Genomic DNA, 15,000 nt, shown 5'->3' with positions numbered 1-15,000 from the left:
ACAGGCCTCTCTGGTGCCAGCTGCAGTGGTTCACAGCGGGAACAGGGAGAAAGAGATAAGAAAAAAGAACAATTACTTGAGCGAATAAATAGAAGGAGAACGGCAACGAGGGTCTGAAGTCAGCGACTAAATAAATGCAAGAAAGAAAAATGAGGAGAACAGATGTCATGTTCCAAAGTTAGATTGACGGATGTATGAAATTTTGGCTGTCGAGTCAAGGGCTGGAGCACATTCGGCCACTGAGGGCTTGAGACAGTGAAAATAGATCGTTGGAATGGTTAGAAAAAGAGATAAAGAGGTCCATGAAATAAAGGAGATAAAGAAATAAAGTACGAGGTGAAGGTTAAGGCTAAAAAGTGGATGGTTTTAGAGACCGAAGGGAAGCTGAAAACACCCTTTAGTAATACCTACAGTACTCCACATCAGGGGGACCAGAATTAGGGAAAAATAAACCTTAATCATCACTTCATACAAAACCCGGACAAAAGTGGAAACAGGGAAATTAACTGACCAATTAATGTTCACTTTACGGCGGCAATTACTCAGGTGAATTACCGGTAGCATTCCTCCCGTTATTGTCCTTAGCCGTAGTTATTGGTAAATATATCCGGGAAGTGACAGGCTTTATTGCCCACTTGTGTGCGCAGAATTACAGTTTATTTTGATCGAGATACCCCCGTAATGGGTCTACCGCAAAATTGAGGAAATTTATGGCCCGCCCCAGAATTTGGGAGTACTAAAATATTCATATTGTTTGTCCTAGTGTGGGAGGGTTTATTGATTGAACTTTGTCGCTTCCGAAATAAATTGATATAATGTAAAATAAATTGATAAATTAGGTAAGTAAATGTTAATAAAATGAAAAATCAGGAATAAGGTAAAAGTTTTAATGCTAATGAATATCGAAGGTTTGGGAGGGCAACAATTGAAAACCAACTCAAAAATTAGGTTATTATTATTATTATTATTATTATTATTTTATTATTATTATTATATTATTATTATTATTATTATTATTATTGTTATTATTATTATTAATAATTCCCTCGCCATTTTAGTGATTTATGTGCTTATGAGATTATTATTATTATTATTATTATTTTATTATTATTGATTATTATTATTATTATTATTATTAATTATTATTATTATTATTATTATTAGTACTGAATGCCAAGTGAAACAAACAGAATGATGAGGCTGAGCAAATAAATAGAGACTAGTAATAGAGAGTTATGAAGTAAGAAAACTTAAACAGTACCTCAATGCTCGGCTAAGGATTGAAAATGCATTTGTTTGTTAAGATCTTATTTATAATCGGTGAACCGCTTCGCTAAGAATGTGCAAAGTAGAATTATGATTTTGCGTTATATTTTCAACATCTGGGCCAGTTAGTATTCCGTATAGTTGTAGTGATTAAATATTAAGGTGACATTTGTTTTCCAGATATCGTCCTGACCGCCTGGTAGGATATGCATTTTAGAGATCTTGTAATACCCATTTTTTTTTTTTTTTTTTTTTTTTTTTTGCTGGGGGGAAGGTGAGTTTGTAGGTGGTGGTGATATTTATACAAAGAAATGCTGAATATATGGTATGTTTAAAATATGTATATATATATATATATATATATATATATATATATATATATATATATATATATATTATATTTGTGTGTGTGTGTGTGTGTTTACTCATCTCACTCACCTTCACTTACACTTACCACACGAAAAGGTATCAATCCTGTAAGTCCGTAAGCCTTTGATTAATCCCATCATGCTCTTGCGCGCAAGCATACTACTGCCACACCTCTTATCACTCACTAACTCCTGTTGGATGAACCATAACAGCAAAATCTGAGCAGGAAATGACCACCAATGCTTATAAGATGCTGCCGACGGACGGGGAGGGATGCCTGGACAGATTGACTGATCATTAACTGCATCTGTTTAGTCTGTAACGATGACTGTAACACTTTGGCCTTAACTGTCAGCTGTAACTATGCTTTTTTTGTTTAGATTGCCTGACGAAGCTTCCTCCTTGGCTACGTTGGGATAGAATTTATTTGCTTTTATGAGAATGTGCTAGCAATTTTATCTTTGGAGAAACAAATCCTCTGTTATGTTACTGTACAAATATATTTAAAGTAAAGCCATACAGGGAACCTTCGAGAACCTTAACGATTCTCCATTTCAGTTGAAAAGAGCACTCGTACAGATTTTAGAAGGTTTTCTGTTTAGTTTTATTTTTCAGTATATTTTAAGGTTCACGTTACTCTTGAGCGCATTTTTTTATATTTTCTCTTTACTGCTTTTTTTGTTTTCGATTAGTGAGCCTCAGCAACGTTGGGTTTGGTCAGTTGTTAGATGGATAACCAGCAATAAATGTCAGACGTTTAGGAAGTATGTTTTGCATAACGCTAGCCAATCAGGAATTACTATTGACATATTCCTTTTCATTCTGCTTTACTGTCAAGCTAAGATTACCCAACGTTTGCATTTGAATACAATTGGTACTTCATTCTTATCATAGAGTGATTGATTGATTTAATGACATTAATTGGCGTCACGCTTATTCTCTTCTACCTCAGGAGTTGTAGATTTTGATGTGGTTTTGTACTCTTCAAATTCAAGAGGCTTTTAAAACGACCATCAAATCCTTTTATGAAAGAGATTCAGATTGACCCACAAGATTTTATTTACTTTTTATTTATTTATTTATTTATTTATTTATTCACTCATTTATTTATTCGTTTACTTATTCTTTCCAGCATAAGTATTTATCTTTAGTTTTGTAAAATTCGTCATACGTAGCTAAGACGAAAGCTGAGTTTATGAATCCTTTGGCTTTGATCTTTCTAGCTTGCTTAAGATATGAAGGTACAAGCCATGTCCTGATATATACATGTCCTGTGTGAGGTCCTATAGTCTCCTGTTCCCTACTTGAGAGAATTTTAAGGCTCCATTTCCTCTTAAGTATTTCACTTTGGTGTTGATTAGCTGCTTTTTAAAATGAATAATAATTTTACCAATATTATTCATACCTAGACATGTCGCTTGCGAAAAAATATCTTAATTTTTCTTGTAAGATAACAGATACCTCTCAATACAAGGGGGAAAGTAACTCGTAATTGCAAAATTTAAGTTTCTGTAATTCTTAAATCTCTCTCTCTCTCTCTCTCTCTCTCTCTCTCTCTCTCTCTCTGTCTAAAACATACTTCTCATTAGAAGGGATGAAGTAACTCGCAATTGCAAAAATTTAAGTTTCTGTGAATCAGAAAACTCTCTCTCTCTCTCTCTCTCTCTCTCTCTCTCTCTCTCTCTCTCTCAAACCTTCCCCTCACAAGTCCTAGAATTAAACTGCCTACGTCTCTATGCAAAGATCAGGGCTAATCAACGAGGAAGCCATTTTAGGCAGATAGTTTTACCACCAGGGGACCACGACTGTATATCAACTAGAGGATGTGTTCTGTTCTGGTTTAAAGGGTTTGTAGACGTGTTTTATCAAATTTGGTTTAATGCGATTTTATTCCCACTATGGGACTTCGTACGTCATACGCATATATTAAGTTCTTCTGTACATACCCACATTATTCACACATATAATATATTATATTATGTTATATATATAGTATATATATATATATATATATATATAATGTGTGTGTATAGATACGTATCATATATATATATATAATATATATATATATATATATATATATATGTATATATATATATATATATATATATATATATATATATATATAAAATATATGCGAGTATGTATGGGGTTACACAGAACCTGTTACATGTCATGTAATTTGTTTCATGTCGCATGGTCTGACATATGACACATTATCAAGCACTTGCCACACTATTTAGGACATGTCATTGTCGGTGGGACGGGACATCATAGAATCCTTAGCGTAACAAATCGTTCAGTGCGTCATATTGTCTAGAACTTGTGATCTAGTTTGTGTCATCTTGTCTAGGACATACCATGTTAGTCAATTAGCCTAGGATTAGTCACTTACTATGAGATTCAGGGCTTCTGTAACACGGTTTTTTGGCAATAACTTTTTATCTATGCATTTCATATATATAACGCTTATTCAGAATACACATTATATCTACACATAAATTTTGACTGTATTCTGCATTACGTAGGTTGAATAAATTTGGTACTTATAATGTAAAAGTGACTTTTTTTTGAAGACAAGCCAACTTACTCAGAGATAAGGTTTCGAACGCACTCGTTACCTAACTTATGACAGCATTTCTTCCCTCTTTCTCGATGGATGATTGGCTATACGTAACGAAGGCAACAATGACATAAAAATTTAAATACAAGCAAAGCAGTACACCTTTATGAACTCTGAATCCTCTCCACTGATAATTGTCATAATGAACAAACCAACAAAATATGTTAATAAATACAAAAACACTTCGATTATTAGTCTAACTCCCAAAATAAGTGTCCTAAGAAATTATAATCTACTTTATAGGTCACAATCAGATTGACAAGATGTAGGGAATAGTTGGTAATTTTCAAAGACATAGTAGACAAGCTTGATTTGATAACTGCTGTATCCAATGTCAAGTAATTTTTATTTATCGGCTATCTACCTATTTACTAAAAAAAAAAAAAAAAAATAGCCGGTACCGTATTTTGGCTTTAAACCCTCACTAATAATTATCGTCAGAATGATGACTTCATGAGGCTCCACCCACTTTGGCCTCGTAATTCAGGATAACACTGAAGGCTATCATGGGCATTGTTGTATTAGAAAATCTAACTTCTGGCTATAAAAACTCATTTCTCGAGTAGTTGTAAGAAGTGCTAAATGATCCTCAGGGATCCCAGCATTTGGCCTAAACGTTTAATTCATGTATATTGCTGCTATTACTAATTTTGCGGCACTACTGCTACAGTAGTATTACTACGCTAGCGCAGATACCCCACCCACATCTATGTATCGTTCCGCCATTCATAAAGTCTTTATATCCAACATGGTCGCACAGACTAAAGAAGAAAAAAAGTTATATCGGATGATCCGTTGGTCTGCTGGAGACTTTAGCACATATAAGCTTGTGTTTACTATGGATAAAAATCTTATTTTACCAAAAATAGTTATATAAAGACTGTTTACATACAATCTCTCTTTCTCTCTCTCTTGGTGGCATAGTGAATAGTTAATGGAAATGTTCAAAATCCTGAATGACATTACAAGTATTATAATCACGTTACGCTAAATACAAATCAGACCATAAACATTGGATTTAAACTAGAAACTGAATAATGACCTATTCAGTCTATAGTAAGTATGGCCACGGGCTTTCTTTTGACTGTATAAAGTTGCAAGTCGTAAGACAAATGCAGTTATATTGAAGGAGGGCCATTCGAGAATGTACAAACCAAGTTAATGGCCTTTTAGGCTTTCTCCACATGAATATAAGAGTTATAATATATCACCACAGAGAGCATCAGGATTTTAGATGGGAACCAGTTGTCTAGACGGTAATGTCCCCAAAGGTCGGGGCTTGCTGTCTCGTCTCTCATATATGTCTTCATCTTTTGCGTTAAGTGTTTTTTTTTTTTTTTTGTCTGTAAAGCATGATATGGGTCTCAGTTAAGCCAATGATAGCCCCATCCCATTAAATATTTTATCAAAGGGAATGTCTCCGTAACACTGATGTATATTAATTTGGAAGGAAGTGACAAGAAACCATATTTTGTCCATAAACCACGAGTTGGGTATCAGACGAAACTAGTGATAGCCCCTTCCCATTAAGTATCATATTCCTGAAGGGAATATCTTGATAAACGCGATGAATATTCATTCCCAGCCAGTCAGTTGCAAGGAAGCGACAAGAAACAATTGAAATGGTGAAAACCCTCCTGCTCTCTTCAAAGTGAAGTGAAGAGCCATCTGTGAATTATTCAATACCATTTCTCGTTAGACTTAAAAGGCAATTTCGAAGGTCATTCTCAATCCTCCCCCTTTCCCATGCCCTCTCTCTCTCTCTCTCTCTCGTGCTCTCTCTCTTCCCCCCTCTCTCATCTCTCCTCTCTCTCTCTCTGCATTGCCTCCAGCTATTTTTCATCTCTTTCTCTCTCTCTCTCTCTCTCTCTCTCCATAATTGCCCCCTAGGTGTCACCCACTTTATTTCTCTGAACTCCTACATACTAGAGGTCTGTCTGCTTACATGAGAGCTAGAAAGACTTTTGAGAGAGAGAGAGAGAGAGAGAGAGAGAGAGAGAGAGAGAGAGAGAGAGAGAGAGGCATTTTTATAAGGGCAGCATTTTTTTAAACTCTCTTTTTATCCCACTTCTTTCATGCCCTCTCATCCATTGTTATATCTCTCGAGCTAAGTGCTATCAGGTACGTGGGGACAGACAGCCAGAGAGAGAGAGAGAGAGAGAGAGAGAGAGAGAGAGAGAGAGAGAGAGGATGGATGTTCTTCAAGAACAATGAATACTGGAAGACGGAGAGATACAGATTAGGTCGTTGTAAGGTTGTGAGGTCTCTTGATTGGACGGCTTTTAAAGAGTATCTATGGGGTATCTACCACTCCATGAATGTAACACTGATGTCTACGATAATTTAGATAAGAAGTTATTATCATTATTATTATTATTACTGTTACTATTACCTCTGCTGATTCCTTCTTTCTGTATTTCCCATTACCTTCTGTTACTTCTTTCTAATGGACACCATATTGGTTTGTTCCATATGAAAAGTATTTATTTTCTAATCAATAATAATAATAATAATAATAATAATAATAATAATAATAATAATAATAATAATAATAATAAAAGTCTCTCCTTATCAGTTTTAACTCTGCAAATGAATATTTTTAACACTACTGTGGCTTTTAATTCTCGACATTATAGCCTCGTTACAAGGTTGCCTTGTTTCAATAATAATAATAATAATAATAATAATAATAATAATAATAATAATAATAATAATAATAATAATAATAATGATAATGTTCATAGTGTTCTTATCAGCAGTGTTAGTAGAATAGTCATTGGTATTACTAAAACAGTTTCAGTGATTATTGTAGTGAAAATGAACTGGTGAGACTACAGTTTATTTTTGTTCAAGAAGCCAAGAAACAAAAACACAAGAAAGGTAACGAAGTGCTCTCCTGTGCCACGGAAATAAGAACCTTAAAAAGTATTGTCAGAGAAAAGGGACTCTGAATGCGGGTTCAAACCGCTTGAGGGCTCTCTCATTTAATTGCTGGTGACACATTCATATATATCAATTGAAAAAGTTATTTACAGTATGGTTATATATGTATGTACTTTGTATATACATACACACGAACGCACGCACATACACACACATTATATATATAATATATATATATATATATATAGATATATATATATATATATTTATATATATATCTATCATATATATATATATATATATATATATATATGTATGTATGTCTGTATGTGTATATATAATATATATATGAATATATTATCTATATATATGTGTATATATATTGAAGATTTATATATGAGATAGCTATGAAGGCGGGGGTGGGGGGGGGGTGGTTGGAATGTTGGGGGTTGGTAGGAGGAGATCAACAGACAAGGACTCGGGGTAAGATGTAATGAGTGATTCAGTGCATGACGTCTTTTATTAAGAATATAGAATATAAACTGAACCACCATTCGTTACAAATCTCGATTAGTGAAGAAAAAAAATCGATGCAGGTGTCACTCGTTCAACAAGACGGAGATCTGAGTCTCCGTTGTGTCTTCTGTTTTGTTTTTCTGGTCTTCTACACCATGTGACTGGGTCGATGTCGAGGTTTCTTCGATCTCTCTCTCTCTCTCCTCGAGTCCCGTGCCTTTTATGATCATCGGCACCGTGACTTTGAACCCAGCTGTGAGGGCCACTCCAAATGGCCTTGTCAAAAGGCCTCATGGAGGAACGGATGGTTTGTTTATAGCTTCTGAGGCCGAGTTCTTTTCAATAGTTTTCTCATTAATAGCCTCTCATTTTAACCATGACGCCCTTGATTACAAAAGTCTGGAAGGGGCCAGCGTAAGTCTCGACATTGTAACGGACGCCTTTGTTTACGGGGTCTGTGGGGCCCTTTCATTCCTTTTTCAAAATCCTGTTACACTTGATTGCACAAGTGTAAAAGGAAGCCTGTTTAATGATCTGGTTATTGGAACGGAGGAGTTGGTGTATAGTTTATAAGGCTTTTTGTGTTCTAAGTTTTTCCGTCATAAAGGACTCTTCTTGGAACCGTTGTGCACTTGATTAAAGAAGTGTAGAGGGAGCCAATTTAACGAAGCCTGTTTTGTTCAATATTTTTCTCATAAAAGGCACTTCTTTTGTAGTAGTTCACTTGAATACAGGTAGAGGGGAGGTCAATCTAGGTCTTCGGATGTCGTAACCGACGGTTATGTTGATAGTTTCCGGGGCTCGTTCTCTTTGGTGCTTTTCTCATAAGACTCTCTTGCCGCTCATGATACACGTTATTGCAAAAGTCAAGAGGAGCCTAATTTAGGGATCTGGTCATTGAACTGCTCTTCTTTGATTTGTGGTTGCTGAGACCCGGGTTTTGTCAGTGTTTTGCTCATAGAGAGTTTTATTAGAAGTGTTGTTCGATTCAGTGATTTGTTTCACGAAACTTCTCTTTCAATCATGTTACACTACACTGTGATAATCTGAAGGATACCTGTGATTCTAGTTTCAGGATATTTATCAGAGTAAAACTAAAATTGATAAGTCAATAACATAATAAGAGGAACGTAATTTTTCGGATACCGAAGACCCTTAAGGTTCCTGGACCGATATTCTAGATTAGAATTTATGTTTTACTACGGATTCGACTATAGTAGCAAAGGATGTTATTGGCATAGTGCACTCAGTGTAATGTCGTTGTTTTCTCAAAGGTTTAGCTATAATCGTAAATACAATGGTTATATATTGTTAATATCTTAATGCCTCAATGAACTTGCCTGACAATATTAATTTTAAACGACCATATGTCAACAGCAGTACCAGTCTAGATATATAGTGTCCATTCTCTCACCAACTAGAACTGTCTGTGTTTCTTGGCCTAACTTTGACGTAATGCCGCTAACAAGACTTCCAAGGTCTGTTGCAAGGGAAAACGATATAAATGTTTGAACTTGTTTTAAGGGCAAATTGGCTATACATGAAGATGAACCCACGCCGGAAATCTTTAAAATGTTAAGCTTAATTCGGTACGATGCTTAACGGTCAAGAGATTGTCGTGTTTATGGGGATTTTCGCTTATCTTTGGGTCTTGAGACTTGTCTGTTGTTTCATTTTTCATTATTCTTTGTAAGATAAGTTTTGATTGAGTGCGTTATGCAAACTTCATTTCTTGTTTTGATTGTTCGGTTTCCACTTATCAGTAGTTCCCCGAAAGTGTTTCAATTATCATTCTAAATGCTCTTGTACCTAATAGGAAAGCTTCGATATTTAATCAATAATAATAATAATAATAATAATAATAATAATAATAATAATAATAATAAGAAGAAGAAGAAGAAGAAGAAGAAGAAGAAGAAGAAGAAGAGAAGGAGAAGAAATAGAGAGAGAGAGAGAGAGAGAGAGAGATTTTTGCCAACCATATCCCGAGTCGTGTTGTTTTTCATTCTTGCTTCAAAAGCCTCAGGTATCCGACGACACCTTTGATGCTTGAACCTTCTATCTCGAAAAAATGAAGTTTCCTACGACCTTTTTTCATGTTAACTTTTTTCATTACAAAACACGCAGACTTACACGCGCGCACACACACACACACACACACACACACACACACACACACACACACACACAGTACAAAATTCCCTTGAAAAAGATACTCGTTCGTAAAGAGGCGATTTCAGATTTAGAAAAAGTAAGAAAGCTAGACATTGGTATTTCCAATATTAATATAAAGAGCCAAGAGACCACTGAGAGATGTGATTGTATATATTAAAAAAAATATATATATATATATATAATATGATATATATATATATATATATATATATATATATATATATATAATATATATAATAATGGTGATGAAAATATCAGAATAACACCAACTTTGAAAAGTGCAGAATGTTCGGTTGACAGCAATTGCTAAGAGTTTTAAGTGAATGTTTGGTCAGACCTTGAAGGGAGCATCCACGAAACAAAAATTTAGAGAGGTCTAAAGTTCGAATGGAATTATAACGTTAAACAAAGAAGATTTTTATGTGGGGGGGAGGGATGGAGGGGGTCGCGCAGGTGAACACACTCTTTTATAAATATATATATATATATATATATATATATATATATATATATATATATAGATATATATATATGTATATATATATACATAGATATACATGTATACTTACACACACACACACCACACACACACACACACACACACACATATATATTATATATATATATATATATATATATATATATATATATATATATATACACACACACACGGTATACATCTCCATCCACAAAACTTCTTCATGATTCCAGCATTGTCACCAACTCATTGAGCATATAATAAAATCCGTAAAAGTCGAATGAGACTGAAAATACTCCTCCGTCGCTGAATTCGTAGCCATCACTGTTTCGATCAAAGGTAATGATTTCTTTCGTGTTCCATGGTGATGTGAATTCCTGAAGTCCCTTTTCAGCCCTTCTTCCCGACCAGTCGTCTTAGCCTTATCATTAGTGGGGCGTTATTTCTAGTAAGTTAGTTAAAAATTTTTTTCTTAAAAAATTTTTTTGTTTTCGTCGTCATAATAAGATTTTTGAATAAAATAGAATTAAGTAAGATAACAAAGAAACTTTCATGGGACGCACTTAGTGGGACTTTGAAGTGTTGTCGTGCAATCTCAGTATTTTTTCCAAGTGCTATGTCATTCAAAACTTATAGGTTATAGGAATGTAATGGTGCTTGTCTGTTTTATAGTATGAAATCAGTTTTCCACGTATACTTTCGAGAGAGAAAGGGAGAAGAATAGTGACAGGGTTCAAACTGTCAGTATTTAGAATTCCACAAGGAAAAGATATTACGTTATGGAAAACCTTAGAAGCGAAGTGTTTGTATTTACAACTAGCAAAAAAATTTTTAACAGCAGCAGAGAAACTTCGAGCGATTTTCTTGATAAATTAACCGAAACAGTTAGCAATTTTGGTCAAGATAGAATAAATCAAATTTTTTCTAGGTTGCAAAGAATGGTAAAATTCTTGCTTAGAAATTATTAACAGCTTAAAATAGATATTATTTTCTCACTTCCACTTGCAGATTTAGATTCAAATCTCCAAGAAAATAAGAGTAGTTTTATGCTTTGGAATGAATAAAGTTTCTAGTAAACCTCTGAATTATGTATTTGTGCAATTGTGATAGAATTCATATCTGGATGTGAATTAGGAAATAGAGAATCCGGATCTGTCTGAGTTTACCACCTGTTGAGGAGAGATGAGGACCACGCTGGGAGACATACTATGGGGATGGAGGTTCAAGGAAGAAGAAGAAGAGGGAGACCAAGAAAGAGATGGAAGGACTGTGTAGGAGGAGACTTACATGAGAAGGGAATTGATGAGGCAGAAGTGCAGGATAGAATTAGATGGAAACGGCTCATCCGAAACGGCGACCCTATATAAAAAATTGGAACCAGCTGGGAAGAAGAAGAAGAATCTCCAGATCCGGGACAGAATCCCGGATCTGAAAACCCATTTTTGGATCTGAATCCGGTACATATAGATCCATATATGGATTTCTTGTATTTATTGCCAGACTCTTTCTGTAAAAATTTCCATTCGGTAATTATTAAGAAATGGGTTCGTTTCCCTAAATTGCTAGGAAAATATTTGCATACGAGTAGTTTGTGGCCAGTCTAATGTTGAATAAGAGCTAAAAACTGCCGTTTAAAAAGGAAAACATTCTCTCTCTCTCTCTCTCTCTCTCTCTCTCTCTCTCTCTCTCTCTCTCTTTTATCTCATTTAAACTCTTCTCTACACTCCCTCACCTCTCACCTTGACCCATGCCCTCTCTCTCTCTCTCTCTCTCTCTCTCTATTTTATCTCATTTAAACACTTCTCAACACTCCTTCACCTCTCACCTTGACCCATGCCCTCTCTCTCTCTCTCTCTCCTCTCTGCTCTCTCTCTCTCTCTCTCTCTCTCTCTCTCTCTCTCTCACGCAAGTTTTCAGGCCGCTAACCGCTGTTTCTTTATTGCCACCTGCTCTTTCCATCCGCTGTTGAGCTTTTATCTTTCCCAACTAAAGAACGGGATAGCGGGTGTTCATCATCATAATAGATATCCTGTTATGAGAATATCGACAGAGAGAGAGAGAGAGAGAGAGAGAGAGAGAGAGAGAGAGAGAGAGGTAACCGTTCAAAGCAAGTGTTGAAGTGACACTGAGATTTGAATTTTGTCGACTTATTGAATAATCTTTTAAAAAGAGAGAGAGATTTAGAGAGAGAGAGAGAGAGAGAGAGAGAGAGAGAGAGAGAGAATACTTTGAAGCTGGTAATAACTTATTATGTATCTATGCAACGCAAAATATTTTTTCCGTCATTACCCCATCAGTTTGCTTCGCACACTGATGAGCTTCGTCACGCAAGACTCTTCTTCATGCCTATTTTGTTGTGTGTTCTTTTAGTTTATACATATATATGTATATATACACATGCACACACACCGGTATATTTATATTTATATAATTAGGCGCGGAGGTCAGCACGACAAGCAACTTAATGGCGTCATCTTAGCCAAGCCGAAAAAAAAAATTATGAAACAAAATAAAAAATAAATAAAAAATAAAAATCGAGGAAAATGGAAATTATAAGAGAATTTTTTTATTCACGTGTCTTTAGGTTACTATTTTCGTAAGGCCGCTGGAAAAAAAGGGCCAGAAATATGTTTTTTTTTTCTCTCTCTCTCAAGTCTTTCAAAGGATAGTGAACACTTGGATACCCTTGCCAAGACAACTACTGTGACCAACCACCCTCCCCCTTCTCTCTCTCTCTCTCTCTCTCTCTCTCTCTCTCTCTCTCTTCTCTCTCTGCTGATATTCTCATAACAGGATATTTATTATGATGATGAATACCCGCTATCTCGTTCTTTACTCCGGAAGGTTAGAGTTCAGTGGAGGATGGAAATAGCAGGTGGCAATAAAGAAACAGTGGTCATCGGCCTGAAACGTTTTAGAGAGAGAGAGAGGAGAGAGAGAGAGAGAGAGAGAGAGAGACCTTACAGACCTTACAGCTCGTTCGGGTTTCCCCATGTCCCTCAATGTGAGGCACCTCTAATGTCTACCAGAGAATCGCTAAAGCATCTTCCGGTATATTTTGCATCTTCCAATCTTGGATGGTCTGGGATGCAGCTTAGATATTTGTCGAGCTTATTCTTAAACACACCTACGCTCACTCCTGATATATTCCTCAGATGAGCTGGCAACGCACTGAATAGACGCTGCATTGTCGATGCTGGTGCGTAGTGGATTAATGTCCTGTGTGCTTTCCTTAGTTTTCCTGGTATAGTTTTGGGCACTATTAATCTACCTCTGCTTGCTCTTTCTGATATTTTTAGCTCCATGATGTTTTCGGTAATTCGTTCTATCTGTTTCCATGCCTGAATTATCATGTAGAGTTCTCTTCTCCTTTCTAGACTATAATTTTAAAAACTGTAGTCTTTCCCAATAATCAAGATCCTTAACTTCATCTATTCTAGCTGCAAAGGACCTTTGTACACTCTCTATTTGTGCAATATCCTTTTGGTAGTGTGGGTACAGTATTATATTGCGATATTCAAGTGGACTACGAACATACTTTTTATAAAGGATAATCATGTGTTCAGCTTTTCTTGTTTTGAAGTGCCGTAACAACATTCCCATTTTTGCTTTGCATTTTGCCAATAGTATTGCTATTTGATCATTGCATAACATGTTCCTATTCAACATCACACCAAGGTCTTTAACTGCTCCCTTATTTGGGATTGTTCGTTATTAGGTCCCCTATAGGCAAATAGTATTCCTTCTTTATCTCCATAATTTATTGATTCAAATTTATCAGAGTTAAATACCATCCTATTTACCTCTGCCCATGCATGTTTTTTGTTTAGGTCTCTTTGTAGCGAGTTCCTAACTTCATCACAAGTAATTTCTCCACTTATTCTTGTGTCATCGGCGAAACTGCTCACTACCGAGTCCTTAAGGAGGCCCCAGTTTTAGCTCACATTCGACAGTTAAACTGGCCACGAATTACCTGGATGCAAATTGTTTCCCAACAATATTTGTTTTCTTATTCATAAGGAAAGGAACCAAATTCTTAGCAAAAATCGATTGGAAATTCAGTATAAAAAGAGTTTGGCGATGAATACAGAGTCTGATATCCCGGCTTGAGATCCATATACGGATCATTAAATACCGGATTCAGATCCACAAATGGATTTTCAGATCCGGGCCATTGTACGGATTTGGATATTTAGTTTGTAAATTCCGACAGGATATGAACATATTTTGTTATAGTGTCGAAAGACAGAATCAGATCGAGATTCATATAAGATTCCTCGAGAGGTCTCTTCCCTCTAAAAGGCAAAAACATCTCAATTCTGACGGAGATTAAGACCTATAGATCTCCACGTGGAGGTGAGAAAATTCTTTAAAATTTATGCTGTAACTAGATTTCAAGTAAAAGTTCTAATATTCTTCCCAACCAAGGTAAAACTTAGTTTGTTCTAACTTCACCAGAATTGCGAACAGTTTCGGTTAATTCATCAAGAAAAATCGCTCCAAGTTTCTCTGGTGTTGTAAAAGCAGTATTTTTTTGCAACTAATAGGTATAAATGCTTTACTTCCAAGGTTTTCCCGAGTGGAAGATATATAACTTTTACTTGGAGGGTAGAAGTGCAATGCATTACTTCCCTCATACAATACTCCTTGCATTTTAATAATTTACTTACATTTTTTATCTATTTATTAA

The 15,000-nt window shown here is 35.5% G+C and overlaps 1 protein-coding gene across 3 annotated transcripts in view; it reads right to left on the bottom strand.

Annotated features, from left to right (window-relative positions):
- LOC135200337 (metabotropic glutamate receptor 8-like) overlaps window positions 1-15,000 on the bottom strand; it is an 809,057-nt gene that overhangs the window by 431,440 nt on the left and 362,617 nt on the right. The gene's annotated exons all lie outside the window — the stretch shown is intronic.

This window comes from Macrobrachium nipponense, chromosome 26, assembly GCF_015104395.2.
Source record: "Macrobrachium nipponense isolate FS-2020 chromosome 26, ASM1510439v2, whole genome shotgun sequence".
Taxonomy (NCBI): Eukaryota; Metazoa; Arthropoda; class Malacostraca; order Decapoda; family Palaemonidae; genus Macrobrachium; species Macrobrachium nipponense.
Note: the sequence above shows the minus strand (reverse complement) of the source record. Positions and strands in the feature narration are given on the sequence as shown.